The sequence below is a fragment of the Pithys albifrons genome, chromosome 4, assembly GCF_047495875.1.
Source record: "Pithys albifrons albifrons isolate INPA30051 chromosome 4, PitAlb_v1, whole genome shotgun sequence".
Lineage (NCBI taxonomy): Eukaryota > Metazoa > Chordata > Aves > Passeriformes > Thamnophilidae > Pithys > Pithys albifrons.
Window position 1 is genome coordinate 36,718,699 of NC_092461.1, and position 15,706 is coordinate 36,734,404.

The 15,706-nt window shown below is 38.0% G+C and overlaps 1 protein-coding gene across 4 annotated transcripts in view; it reads right to left on the reverse strand.

Annotated features, from left to right (window-relative positions):
- Nucleotides 1–15,706, reverse strand: part of EFR3A (EFR3 homolog A) — a 78,554-nt gene that overhangs the window by 57,817 nt on the left and 5,031 nt on the right. The gene's annotated exons all lie outside the window — the stretch shown is intronic.

Consider the following 15,706-nt stretch of genomic DNA (forward strand, 5'->3'; position numbering starts at 1 on the left):
AATAATATTTTGATACAACTATCTAAAATATAACAGGAACAGCAAAATCTTCTGAAACATTGCATGCAAGACAGAGGCAAGTAAAAATACTTTCATAATTAGTTTCTGCTTTTTTAAGTGACAAGAAGAAAATCTTTGCAAAGAACCACAATTTAAATCTTAAAATGGGGTTTTAAACCTGTGTTAATTACATAAATTTAACATAAAACCTGGATACAGTTACTCGACTTCAAGATGGATAAAAAATATCAGATAACAGAACCAACACATTCTGGTAGCCTTACCAGATGGTTTCAGTTAATGGAAACTCAATATTGTTGAAATACTGCTCTTTAAATTTTGTGAAGTTTGACACAAAAAAAGGCCTGGCAGTAAGTATACTGCATAAGATTTCAAATTTTCTCCTCATCTTAGATTTTCAGTAGTGTCTTTACTTTGCTACATATGCAATTATAAAGCAGTTCACTTGGTAATAAAATGCAAACTTGTCAAAAATTCTCTGTCATCAAAGTATAAACCTAAAATTAATAGGGATGGTAATACCATTAAAAGAACTTCCCAAATTAAACAGAACATTCAAGTATCAGAAAATGAGACTTAGTCCATCAAGGCTTTCAGATTCCAAAGATTTCGAGTAGGGCAATATAAAGCAGAAAACTATCAGAAATAAAACTGACAGGCACTCCAACGCACAGGAAAAAAATGAAAACCAAAAGCAAATCCACAACAATTAACAGCTGTAACACAGATTCTCTGGAAAAACTATTAATCATTGCTCAGTTGTATCATTTTGATATAACAGTGAAAGATTAATAAAATGGCAGGAACAGGTTTAAAGAATGTATGAATATTAAAAAAAAGACAACAAAACAAAATCTCACAAAAATCAAGTTGTAAAAACATGCATTAAAAATAAACAGAACTTAAAAATAACCCATAAAATTTGAGAATATTTTACTAAATAGACCAGGAAAGATGAGTGTTGCAGAAGCTGATCAACTGAAAATGGATTCTCTACTTCTTGGACAACAATTTAACCTAGATAAAAATTTATCCAAATAAACCCATTAATTTCACACAAATAAGCTGATTTGTAGGTCTATAAAAGCAGTTACTGCATCAGGTAAAAAGAATCTTTTCCATTTTATGCGGGTTTTTTGAGGAAAAATCCTATGATAATTCTTTTTCAGTGTCAGGCAAAATTTGCATTTTAATTGCCTTGCCCTTGCAGACATCACTGTATATAAATAACCATAAAGATTTAAGCAGTAGCTGTACAGAAGTTCACATTGTTACGTATGAGTCAATGTAAAAGGTTTTAAAAGTATTTATTGTTTACTTCTCCAATAGAGGGACTTTCCAAGTTAAAACCTGCATGTTCTCTCTGCTAAAGGAGTCCTATTCAGACTGTACACATTTACCAGCTGTACCACGCACATCTTTTGGCACACATTTATTCTACACAGCAGCAGCAACACAGTCCCCGCTCTCAGAAAACAGTAATTTCACCTACCCAAACACATACACGGTCTTGGTTCAAAAGCAGAATTATAATCATAGCCTTTTTCTTGCTCAACAGTTGGAACTTGCACATACTGCCTCATCCTGGATATGATTTCATTCCCTGGGAACTCTCCTTCCTCAGAAATTTGCTCTCTCACACTCCCATGGCAGCAGTTACTTCCCGGGAGGGCTCTGCAGCACTGGAAGCTTATCTGATCAGCTCTGTGACATCTACATAAAGCCACCAAACACGTGAAAAATTTCAGTATCAAATTCTGTTAACAAGGCCAGGCATAAGAGAAGAGAAAAGAATAAAAGGTGCATTGTCAGTGTGTGATTCACAGTTCCTTGCATGAATCTGAGTGGAAATAGTTTCATTAGTTCCACTTTCCTGGACCATGCAGTTCATTGTTTCTGTGACTAGAAGTAAAAAAATCCCTTTAGTTTCAGATAAAACTATGCTCAGTCAGCTCACATATCACGGCAGAGTGATAAATATTTTAGCAAAACCTACTCACTTGATCCTCCTGGAGAATGGACAGAAAGAAATGTACTTACAGCAGAGTACTGACTAAAAAGAAGAAACACTTGAAAGTTAATGAAATTAACATTATCTCTAACAATACTTCCAAGTTTAAGAAGCAAGGATTACAGAACTTAAATCGTTAACATCTGTACTCCCAAAGATTATCATACATCAGGTAGAAAACCATTTCTGAGTTAAGCAATTCTGAAGTTACTTTCTTGCTTCCTATTAATTTTCAGGACTTTATTGTTTCATTTCCTACATTACATCCACTTGGCCAAGACAAATAGAGGATTTTCATACAGGCATTTTTACGCCTGGAAATCAGAAGTTTTAATAAAAAAACAGCTAATAACTTCTACTAAATGACAATGCCATACCAATTCTAGACTTAAGAGATTAGGGCTAATAAACTAATGTTTACTGCTAATGAATTTCACTGAGCTGCACTGAAACTGTCACCACATAGTTTAATAAGTGGAATACTACAGTGTAAATTAGAAAAATGCAACATTACAAAAAAGTTCTAATTCAAATTAATTTGTCTCAATATTTGTGCTCCCTTGTTGCTCACAGAAAGGTTACAGGACAACAAAACCTTCAAAGAGGCTTTATACACAAACCACTAACTTCTGCCCATTAAGTTTAAAACTGTCACATCATTTCCCTCTTTGTCTCCTCAATGTATTTAAACATAACTATGTAAAAATTTACTTGACTTCTATACACTAAACCTTCATTTTATTTATTTTTCTGTATCTGAGGTGAGAAAAATAAACAAAAATAGATTTCTCTCAAACATCCATGGGAAAGTACATAAAATAACACGTACTATACCTGGTTAGTTTTGAACTGTTAATATCAGTTGATGCATTTAATTCAGAACTAAAAAAGATTTTCAAGGGCACTCTCCTTCCACTATGAAAAAGAGATCAGATATTTTAGAACAAGGAAATTATTCCAGCCATATAAGGGAGATAATTAAAAATATTTTTCAATCCGCTATAAAAAGAACAACTGCTGTAAGGATGGGCTCATCAACCCTTGCAATGCCCCTGCAATGCATGCCCAGAGGGAACAGCAGACTCATCATTTAGACAGGATGAAGTCTCATGCCTGGGTGAGACTCTCCTCCTCCCACTGGGGTGCCAACTGACTTCCACACACCTGGTTTCCAGCCTCTCTCTCCACCAAAACACACCAAAAATAATGTCCAACATGCAGATGAAATTTTAGTCTTGAGAACATGATATTCATCTTGATGTGAACTTCTGACCTCCATGACAGCAAAACCTCAGTAACAGCTAACGGGGAAAATTCATCCATATGTAGGCTTGGCAATTTTACATTTATTTTAAAAAATATTTTGGTGCTAGGGTTAATATGAAACAGATGAAAAAACCACCCAACCTTCACCCTAGAATTTATTCTTACAGTAAAGCTAATTATCAAACCAATTCTGGTGTGATATGACTTCAAGATGTGTTTTTCTATACTGAAATCGCAGAATCTTTAAGGTTGGAAAAGATGTCTAAGATCATGAAGTTGAACAGTCAACCCAGTACAACCACCAGGTTCACCATTAAATCATGTCCTGAAGTGCCACATCCACATGTTTTTTGAACACTTTCAGGGATTGTAATGACACCACTTCCCTGAGCAGCCCATTCCAATGCCTGACCACCTTTCCGTGAAGAATTTTTTCTTAATATTCAATATAAACATTCCCTGATGCAACTTGAGGTCATTTCTTTTCATGCTGTCACTCATTACCTCAGAGAAGAGACCAAACCCAACCTCACTACGACCACGTTCCAGCAAGTCATAGAGTGATGAGGACTCCCCTGAGCTTCCTTTTCTCCAGGATAAACAATCCCAGCTGCCTCAGCTGCTCCTTATAAGAACTGTACTCCACACCCTTCCCCAGCTCTGTTGCCCTTCTCTGGACACTCTCCAGCACCTCAATGTCTTTCTTGTCATGATGGGCCCAAAACTGGACACAGCACTCAAGGTGCTGCCTCACCAGTGCCGAGGACCATCACTGCCCTGGTCCTGCTGGTCATACTTTTCCTGATACAGGCCAGGATGTCATTGGCCTTCTTGGTCACCGGGGCAACACACTGGCTCATGTTCTGCTGCTGTTGAACAATGCCCCCAGGTCTTTTTTTACCAGCTTTCCAGCCAGCCTTCTCCAAATCTGTAGCACTGCATGTAATCAGCCTGGAGAGATGCACAGAATGCTACAGTGAAAAGCAAGTAAAACTAATTTGAGTATAAACATGTGAAAGCAAGAAATTACAACGCATGTGAAGTCACTAATAAGAAACGAAAAACCCCAAGCTAGTCAAATAACACTCACCACTAAGATTCTTCAATAAAGAATTCTTTATAGAAGAAATAACAATTTAAACAAATACCTAGGAAAAATATTATCTTTGGGACAGTGCCTTTTAAAGACTTCTAATCCATTAAAAATAAGCTTTCCATTACATCAAATTCTCTAGTTGCATTCTTTTACACAAATTCCACCACCTGCAGGGTTTCCATACGATCTCTTCTTTCTCCCACCTTTCTTGTTTTCACATAGTAATAACTTTGCTTTACTTGCTCATTTCTGTTCTGCTTAACACCACCTCCTCTTTTCCTACTCTGACGATAGTACCAGCACTCTCTATCTTTAATACAGCATCAAAATTACCTAAAATTAATTTGATTCCAGTGAAAGACGCTTTATGACATTATGAGTTTTGCTTGTTATTCCTTACTTATCTTTCTATTAAGCTGGCCAAGGTCATTTACTTCTCAGCACTGAAGCAGTATAAAAAGGAAATTTTGTCCCTCTGACATCAGGAGACTGGAAAGACACATCTACATAAATCTTCTTCAACCCTCTTCATCACACCTGGTACTGATAACCTGTTCACAGTTAAAAAAAACCAGGCAAAGTCCAACTTTCATTCCTGCTTTCAGTATTTGGTTTTCAGCCAAGAAATGAGTTCTAGGTGATAAACTCATTAGAGAAAAAGAAAAGAACAAACAAACCCAAAAGTTTTGTGTCATCACACTCCTATTTCTAAACAAATACTGATTTCATAAGAAGGTGCTTCATAAACCTGAAAAATGGGGAGGTAAGCAAACTACTGAACTAAAGGAGAATGGGAGGGAAGCAGAGGCTCACCGTGCTTTGTGTATTTATTCTCTGAAGCACATGAACTGGCATTATTCCTCCATCCAGGCAAGTAGCAGAGCACGGAGCAGACTCATAACTCTGACAGAACCCCTACTGTGCACATCCAGTAACACACTGAGCCAGGAGAGCATTCTTCACCTACTATATAATTCAGAATAAAAAAGTAAAGGAGGATTGACAATATCACAGCAACCTCTTTCTACTCCTGCTACTTAACACAAATATTTTCATCTATCTCTGTCTGTCCAAATGCCCTGCCCACCCCAAGATCCATGGGTAGAGGTAAACGGAGTCTCCCCAGCAGAGGGATGATCCTGACATAGAAGAAACCTCCCAGTACCAGACAGACCATCCTGTTCAAAGTTTGGCTTCACTTTGACCCTAACCTATTCTCTAACCCAGATGTGCCATTTTCAGAATGTTCTATCCTTTAACACTTCTCAGCTGCAGAGGACAGTTGCAGGTGACAGTGTGCTGTAACTTCTATAGGAATTCAAGGGCCAACTAATTTGCTTTACAGTCTTCCCTGAGTTCCACTGAGGAGAGGGTCTGCAACACCTCAACCTCTCCTACTACCTTGTTCACACTTTCTTGAAGGTAAGGAGCAACATGTAATACTGAAGACCATTCTACAAAAGAGGGTGGTGCACCTCAGGATTGAGAAAGACACTGTGTTTGAAGGACAGGAAAGACACTATGGAAGGCATGCTTGAAAGGTAAGTCAAAGAAGCAACACTTGGCCTATCTCCAGGGTGGCCAGAAGTGGGTCGTGAGCAGAGAGCTGATGGGGACTTCCTCTGTGCCGCTCCACCCAAGCCCAGTTCTAGTTCTAAAATTTCTAAACTAGATTTTCCACATTTCCCATCCCATCCCATTCCATTTCCTCAGATTACTGGACACAGCCCTCTTTCCCAGCAAGGAAGAAAATTATTTTTCTGTTTTAACACCTCTATTTTGCTACAGAAACTCATGTGGATTAAGCTGTTGCATTTAAAGGAACATCCCTTGTATACCTGTGCATTCAGAGGATGAGAGGGGTATCAATAGGGAGCTGGGACAAGAGCACAGGTCTGCATACGACCCTGGGGGAACATTAGGACATGGTATGTTGACAGTCTATTAAGCAGGGGCTAAAGGAAAGGCAACATCTCACAGCTTTCAAGTCTTTCAAGTCTTCTCAGGATGATAAACACCTGGAATTTTGTGCAATAAAAAAATCTAAATGTAAAGAAGCATGATTTTTTCAACTAAAACATCCCAAAGCCAACATAAGCATGGCCAGAGCTTCAAAATCAAGTTTTACCTTTGCATCAGCACACTCAGCTACAAACTTCAGTACATACACACAGATTTTGAAAAACATTTTCTAATTAAAATGTTCTGTTCTCAAGTAGCTCAATACCACATTATATAAATTTTATGTCCCCCACACATACAAACTGTACATAGAAAGCAACATCAGAAAGAATAGATAAAAGCATTTCTGAGTCTAGAACCATACTGTGGTATCTATGCTGAGAAAAAAGAGCACAGCAATTCTCCCAAGGCACATACACAGGGATCAAAACATGACAAAACACCTGTTCCTGCTCAGCAACCAAAGTGTTCAAACTGTATTATTAACGAAAAATAAAATGCTAAACAAAAATGTTGTAATGTTACTTTGAAAAACAGTCTCACAGATGATACTTAGGCTTAAGAACTCAGATTCTTGTTTAAGTTACTACCAATCTTCAATTAAGTACTCTGTGTCTACTCCTACCTGTTTGATTTTCCCAGAAGGCACTTACAAAACATGAGATATTGCAATTTGGACATGGAAACATACACATTTCCATTAAAAGAATGAGAAATCAAAAATTCAAAAAAATCTCGTTCCATATGATGAAGTTCCATGGGATGAAGGTCAATAAGGCCAAGTGCCGGGTCCTGCACTTTGGCCACAACAACCCCCTGCAGCGCTACAGGCTGGGCACAGAGTGGCTGGAGAGCAGCCAGACAGAAAGGGACCTTGGGGTACTAACTGACAGGAAGCTCAACATGAGCCAACAGTGTACCCAGGTGGCCAAGAAGGCCAAGGGGATCCTGGCCTGTATCAAAAATAGTGTGGCCAGCAGGACCAGGGAAGTGATCCTTCCCCTGTACTCTGCATTGGTGAGGCCACACCTTGAGTACTGTGTTCAGTTCTGGGCCCCTCAGTTCAGGAAAGATATTGAGGGGCTGGAGCGGGTCAAGAGAAGAGCTACAAGGCTGGTGAAGGGACTGGAGCACAAGTCCTGTGGGGAGAGGCCGAGCGAGCTGGGCTGTTTAGTCTGGAGAAGAGGAGGCTTAGAGGTGATCTCATCACTGTCTAGAACTACCTGAAGGGAAGTTCATGCCAGGTGGGAGTTGGTCTCTTCTCCCAGGCACTCAGCAAAAGGACAAGGGGGCATGGGCTCAAGCTCTGCCAGGGAAAATTTAAGTTGGATATCATAAAAGAATTCTTTAGAGAGAGGCATTGGAATGGGCTGCCCAGAGAGGTGGTGGATTCTTCATCCCTGGAGATTTTTAAACTGAGATTGGACATGGCACTGAGTGCCATGATCTGGTAAAGGGACTGGAGTTGGACCAAGAGTTGGACTTGATGATCTCGGAGGTCTTTTCCAACCCAATCCATTCTATGATTCTATGATATTACAAGGCCACATCCTTGGAGCTGCCAATACACTCCATTTCACACGCTTTCCCTTCTCTGCAGACAGCTTTACCTAGTTCATCCTGCCCTCATAGAAAAACAGCTTTTGAACAAACCAACAAACAGACGTTTATGCAACAACTTTTCAATATTAACAGTTTTAAACACAGATATGAAAAACACAAGTTTCACTAAAAAAATCCTCCTTCTAGGTTAATCTGAATTATAAAATATCCTCATAGTTATTAAGTTTCCCGTTAGTTCTAAGAAGTGCTTCACCTTGGATCAGGTTCCTACAAGAACTGAAAAACAGCTGTAAAAGGTTCGGAACTGTCTTCTCTCCCAAACAGTGAGATTTAAGGGTAGAACATACTACTACCTAGAATCCATGTCTCAGGTAACTTAAAAGCAGCTTCTCCCCTCCTGTAGTGAGTCAGAGAGCACACAAGGAACACAGAAACAGTGGACTGCTCTTCTGTGCACTTTCAGCACCCAAAGGCCATGTCTCTTTACTGCCACAACTTCTGTTTCCCACCCAACTGAACTGTTCAGTCTAGGAGACAGACAGCTTTGTATTTATACACAAAGAAGTAGTTTTATAAACACATCTTGTTTATCAGTAAATACTGTTTTCTTCCAGCTTTCTGTAGAAACCAGATAGGACACCTGTGGGCACACAGGAGATTGTGCCCACAACCAGCGCTTCTCAGCACACTGCAATTCCAACATCAGATTCAATTTGCGAAAATTACGTTTTGTTGGTTCTGAAGAACTTCAAGCTCACATCTAAACTAATGTCAATAACAAATCACAAACCCATTTTAAAAAAAACACCACACGCACACAGAAAGTCTTGAATTCAGCTTGCAATGCATTTATTATATGACCAGAGGACTCTGCTAGTTCAATCATGTGAGACACACACCAATTATAATTTAATAACTATTCATATTTTAGTACATATGAAGTTCCTAAGTAGAGTATCAGCATCCTAAAGTCTTTTTCTAATCATTAGACAGTTATATTCTAGTTCAGTGAACAGAGGAAAATCTGTTTTATTACCATAAATTATTCTGTATTTGTTGGTGCACTTCTGTAGTTCTAAGAGAGTAACCTTTATCTACACATATTTCCTTACCTATTAACAGCTTTACAAAAGTATCAGAAATGAGAACTTATTTAGTATAATTGTATCTGTAAGTGTTAGGTTGAAATTCCTTACTCATTCTCTTACTAAGCACTCTCAAACCACAATTAAAGACTCAGGGTGCCCATTTCAGGCCAAAGTACAGACCGTAATCAGCAAAATACAGTAACAGGTCCAGATACAATTTAGAATCACAATTGTGCTCTTCTTGAAAATTGAAAGGACTGAGACCTTTAACAGATCTCAAGTTGGACATGGAGAAGAGACTGAGTTATACAGGGCAACAACTATTTTTTGAACTCTTGGAGTCTACAAGTTGTTAGATGAGGAATCACAAATCGTAGAGTACTCTGAGTAGGAAGGGGCCCAGCAAGGACCATCAAGTCCAACTCCTGGCCCTACACAAGACAGCCCCCCAAGAATCACACCAGGTGCCTGACAGCATTGTCCAAACACTTCTGGAACTCTTGGCAGACTTAGAAGAGTCTCATTCATCTACCTACCCCACCCTTCTATTAATTCCTGTCTAATTCCTGTATGAATTAATCTTAAATGATATTACTTTCTAGACATACAAGAGCACTCTTTGAAAGGCAAGAAAGGTAAACACAGGTACCCTTCCACCTGATTCTCAAGAGAGCCACTGAAGTTCATAGTTCCTGATGGTGGGAAGCAAAGTCCATATATGAAGGAAAGGGAAGGCTAAAATACTTTTAAAAGCAGTTCATCCTGGCTTTTCCAGAGATATGTGTTTAATCACATAATGGAAATCTTACCTCCCACTCAAAAAATCAATTTTATTTTGCTGTCATGCACAAAAAAATAGGACACTTGCATGCATAATCAGCATGAGCCTTCTTACCCTTTCGCCCCATGACTAAAAAATCAATAGCAAACAAGGCTGCACATGAAGGTTAACCAACTGACAGTTGCAAAGCGATTTCTGTAAATAACAACGATAGCCATATTTTAATAAAACCTGAGGAAACTATTAGGCTACATTTTTAACATTTGGTGAACTGTCCATGTATAGTTTAAAAGCACATAAAGGCTTTGAAGGGGACTGAATGGAGTTCATCTCTAAAGCATTTGATTTTCTGTTATATGCCCAGATTGTGCACATGTAAATAACAACAACATCACAAGGCAGTTAAATGCCACCCTGACACCTGATCCCGTCAGATCTCGGAAGCTCAACAGGGTCAGCCCCAGTTAGTCCTTGGATGAGAGACCTCCTGGCAATAGCGGGTGCTGTGACGGTCCCGAGAACTTCACTGTCCCCGTCCAAGCTCACTCGGCCGTGGCAGATGAACCTCAGGAGTTAAAGGGTGGGGCCAGTTCTGCACACAGTGCCTCACCTAAAAAATCCACTGTGCAGGCTCGAAGGACACACCCACGTGGGGAGAGCCCTTCCAGAATCTTCATTTGCAAAGCTTAGCAACGATGAAATAACAACAGCTGATAAAATAAATTCTTCAGATTTTGACAAAGAATGGATGAAACAAAATTGTTCATTTCTTGGCTATACTAATATATGTTCCAAAACAAATGGAAAAAATGGAAGAACGAATTATGATAATGTGCCATGTCTTAATAAGCGTGGGTTTGCTTTTTATGGAACTGCTCCTCAACATTACCTTTCCCAAAGGGGTTAGGATGATGTGTGCAGAAATAACAGTAACACAAAACTACAAAAGGAGCACTTGTCAAAGAAATCCAAAGTAGATTCATTAAAGAATATGGAAGCAACTGATTCATTGGCATACAAAGTTGCTTTAGGTAGCATGAGTTAAATAAATGGATGTATAAAGTGTGACACTTTTCCAGCTGCAAGGTCCTGTTTTGTTTTTGCTCTTTGCTTAATCAAAGGACACATTTAAAGCAGTTACTTTTTTTCTTTCTCAGTGTGTAAAAGACAGTCATCTAAAAGCAAAAAATTCTGTATCTGTTTACATATTGAAAGCATTTCTTGTATAATATTATGCAAAGAATCCATTATATATTCTGTGTCCACAGTATCATAATAGTTACAGATATCCTGAAATACAGTTATTTTCCTTTTCTGGCCTAGGTGTAGCAAATGGCAAACTGCCAAAGCAAGTCCAAATGATGATATTCCCTTGGCAGCTGTTTTTCAAGTTCCTGGGTCCTCAGGTTAGTAGTTGAAAAGGACATGATACAGCACTGCTGTTTCTCATCCTAAGACAATAGAATCGAGCTGCAGACAATAATTTCAGATACCTCTTGATGTAACTCTTCTGTAATAGCCAAAATATGAAAATGTTACAGAATTATAATCTATTTAACCTTAATCGCAAGTAGTGAACAAGGCAGCTAGAAAATTAATAGGATTTCTGCTTATAAAATAAATTAGAACAAATATAATTTTTTTTTATTAAATGGAAGGTTCCATTTAGGGTTTTAAAGTGTAAAAACTGTAAGAGAAACATACTCCAGATGAGGAAAAAGTATATTGAACGGAAAGAATGGAGACAGTCAGTTATTATTAAGAAACTATAGTTTAATTGTCAGTAAAAACAGTAGAATGACTAGCCCATGAAACACATACAGGAACACATTTCCAGCCACCATGGGTATTTCAGAACTGTATTTCACAGGGAGATAAATCTTCCCTTTCCATTGACAATTGTATTAATACTTACTATATATACAGGAAAAACTAGAATTGCAAACCACAAATAAATGGATTTCCCAAAATTTTTGTGAGGGGAGAAACCCAAAATAAGGAAATTATCTGCCTCGTAAAATGCATTAGAAATGTTAAATGCAAGTTAAGAATTCACTCATTTCAAATTCCATTTCAAGTGCTGTTTTCTCTGCTACACTTGGCAAAGAAGCTCTATTCACATAGAAAATTGTAATTTTAAAGGTTTGATGTGTATTTTTGGTTTGGGCAGAGGGGTGGGTCGTTTGTTTAAAGACTATGAAGTAACAGAACTGAAAGGAGGAACATCCATGAATGCAGAAAATAATAAGCACTGTTCAGTTGTTCTATTTACTTTCACCTGGCACAAACCAGCAAAGCCACCAGGACACTCCACCTGCTGTCAGAGCAGCTGCCTCTGCACAGAAAATTGGCAAGAGCCACATGGTGTCTGGAAGGCCAAGGAGACAAAAGGCTGTGCAGTTTAAGTAGAACCAATCTGCACTGAGCCTCCTTGGAGCCGCACTCTGAAGTTACTGAAACAGCCACTTGACTGTAACCAACAACAACCCAAATCATGGAATACTTTCCACATAACTGATACATGCACCTCTTAAATCAGAGTGGTCTCTTTCCAACTGGAAAATATTCAACAGAATAGCATAGGAGGTGTTCATACTACTAAATTTCACATCAGCAATTCAAGGGAAGGATGTGGGAAAATTACATTTGACAAAATCCTTATTTTTATTTATTTGCTCTCTTAATTTACATGTTTGAGTCGGTCATAAGGACTTGATAGCAAGTACATAAAAACAGTTTAACATAACAATTATTATTAACAAAACCTTGAAAAGCAAAGATAGAATTAAGTAACATTAATGGCACAAGCCATTAGAGAAAAGAATCAGGAAAAAAAATCACACGCAGAGATACCTCAAGTAAAATACATTCTGATAGTCAGGTGCTCTCACCTGTATCACACCTAACTCTTCTAGTTCAAGCAATTTCACTTTAGAATAAAATCTGCCTTTAAGTTGAACGTTTAATTGAAGTCAGGGAACACAGCCAATAAGTAGGTTAGCTATTTCTGAAAAAAACCCTCATTATCTACCAAGCTGAGTTTCAAGCATCTGATTAAGTGTGAATATCCGGAACATAATGTTCAAAACGAATAGAGTCTTAAACAAATGTTTTGATATATGACTTAGCTATTGCTTTTTTTTCCCTTAACAGAAGCATTTGTAACATTTCAATCCAAATGCAGCCAAGAAAAAACCTAACCAAAACCACTCATGTTCCATGACAGAGGTATGTAAAATGAAATTATCTCCACAAAGTATTGAACAGGAAAATTGAGAGCACTTGTGAAGCAAATGAAAAGCCACATACTGCCTGTACTGTAAGGGTTACCTGGTTATAATTTCTTTGGATTTGTTTTGAAATAAAAGCACTAACTGATCTTTTAATCCAGAGCTGCTTTGTGATAAGGCACAGCTTAAACAGTTAATAAAATAGGTGTGGCTCAAATTGCTCTACTTGCACGGTATTATAATAGCAATGAGAAAACACACTTGCTTTCTCAACATTTCAAAATCTGCATTTCAGCTGAAGCCACCATGTTTGTAAGATATCTCCCCATCAAAGCCCATGTTACTTGCACAATAGAAATTCATAACATAAAGTTCTACATCAAGAATATAGGGAAAAACCACATCTTGGCAAGGTTGATACAAGTGCTGCAGCAGGGACAGAGCATCACACCTCCACTGCACAGGAGGTGACCACACAAATGCCATGCCATGGCTACTCAAGCCAAGCACTTTACATCTAAGGATTAGGAGAGCAGACTGAACATTTTCTATTTGTGCTATCACTGCATTGAGACTATGACCTTAATATTATTTCATTAAGGACTCAATGCAGCACAAAATTCCCACATTTCTAAATGGGATCACTAAACAGAAACATCAATAGAAAATTTCATAATCTGAATACCTAACAAACAACTCGTGCAGAGAGCAGCACCCATGACTGAGCTAAGAAAGAAGAGCATTACCTCTGGCTAACTACAGCTATTGATCTCTCCCCCTCTCCACTCACATCCCAGTTCTGGCTGCATGCCTATTTTTATCACAGTTAATATCAAAGGAGATAAAAGCACACTGTCCTGTGAATGTTTCATGCACAGTAACTTAAAGACTGACTTCTAAAATGTCACTAGGAATAGTTAAAGTCTCCAGAAACACTAATTAAGTCCTCTTATTATGTCTTTATGTAATACCAGTATTTCAGCCTCTCCTGATATTGCCTTTAGACCTACACACTCCCTAACTAACGTACTGCAAAAAAAGGGGTAAAATTACCAGCAGGAACTGATATAAAGTCTCAGGAGAGCAAGCAGGACAACAGTGGATGGGGGAGGTGCTCAGTATGACCCAAGAATTTCATCAAACTTTTTTGTTAACTAGATATTATTTTTCTACTTCATCTATAAAGAACTCATTCTAGCATGACAGAAAACATTTATGAAAAACATTTATGAAAAAACAGCTTTTTTCACATTTTATTCCAAAATATATTCAATGCGCTGCTTCATGCGTGGGATGAGAGAACTATATGTGAAAGAAAAAAATTTAAAAACCAGCCTTTTGAAACAACTGAGTTTTTCACATTTCAAGGACAAATACTTTAAGATTTCAAAGTAACACTAAATAGCAGCAGCCCATTCCATCAAAATGCTCTGAAAACGAAGCTATGGAACCTCTAGAGAAGCTAAATTAGCAGGCAAAAGCTTTTCTTCCACAAGTAACAAAGCTGAATTCCTGAAGGCTCTATCTCTAGTGATAAAAAGTACAACCAGCCACAAAAAGATTTCTTTGCTTTAGAATCTAATCACACTTTTTCACCACCATCACTTTTGGAAGTCAACTATTAAGGAAGTACTGTTATTTCATAAAAACTGAAATACACACATGCACCTCTTATTAAGATCCCCTCCCTTCACCTGTGCACTTCAACTCATTATTACACACAAAGATAAATATGTGGCTGTGAAGCTCTGGTTGTTTCGCTGCAGATAAACACTTGCAATCGGTTGTTTTGGTCTCCTTTAAGTTCCATCTGCTGTAGAAATGGACACTCTACATGCATTAGTATTAACGACCCTCAACATAGAATACCCAGTTTAGAAGAAGAAAAATATTACTTTTACAGTTTTATTGCTTCAAACTCCCCCCACACTCCTTCCCAGCAGCTGTGGGTACCGTGGCAGAGGCCTCAGCAGCCCCGAGCTCTGAGGCTGAAGCTCATCAGCAGCTCCCTGTGCTACAAACCTGGACCCCACTCGGCACAACTGACACCAGCAGCTTCTCATGTACACACATGATACAACACACACATTAGTCTGTTACAAAAACCCCTGTCTATGTGAATAAGTTATTTCAATTAATTCAATTTTTACCCAAAATCAGAAGACACCTAAATACTTACAGTAAAATATTTTATATGACAAGTATTCAAACAACACAACACGGAATTGCTCTAGACAGTTCTAGTACTCAGCTTATTAAAAATCACTGCAAAAAAAAAGCGCTCAAGTATTTCCTCATGAAATTAAACATCTATGAAATTCATTAAGAATCTACATAATCAAAGTGCACACAATATGACTGGCACTGTAACTTTAGGAATACTTCTTTATCCTCTGCATAAAGCAGACTGTTTCATCCAAAGACTGATGTTAGTTATCTTACTAGAGATCATGAAGAAAACAGAAAAAAAAAACCCTAAAAAACCACATTTAAATTAACAGTATTATAACACATTTCATAACTTGAGCATTTGTCTTAGCAAATTTGCTACTCTTACAAGTAATAATTTGATTCTTAGAAACATCTGCCTCAAAAATCTCACTTAAACTTTGAATGTTAGAAATTTTAAGCCTTATCACTTTTTATCCTAAATAGTGATTCTATCTTCTATAAACACAAGTTCCCATT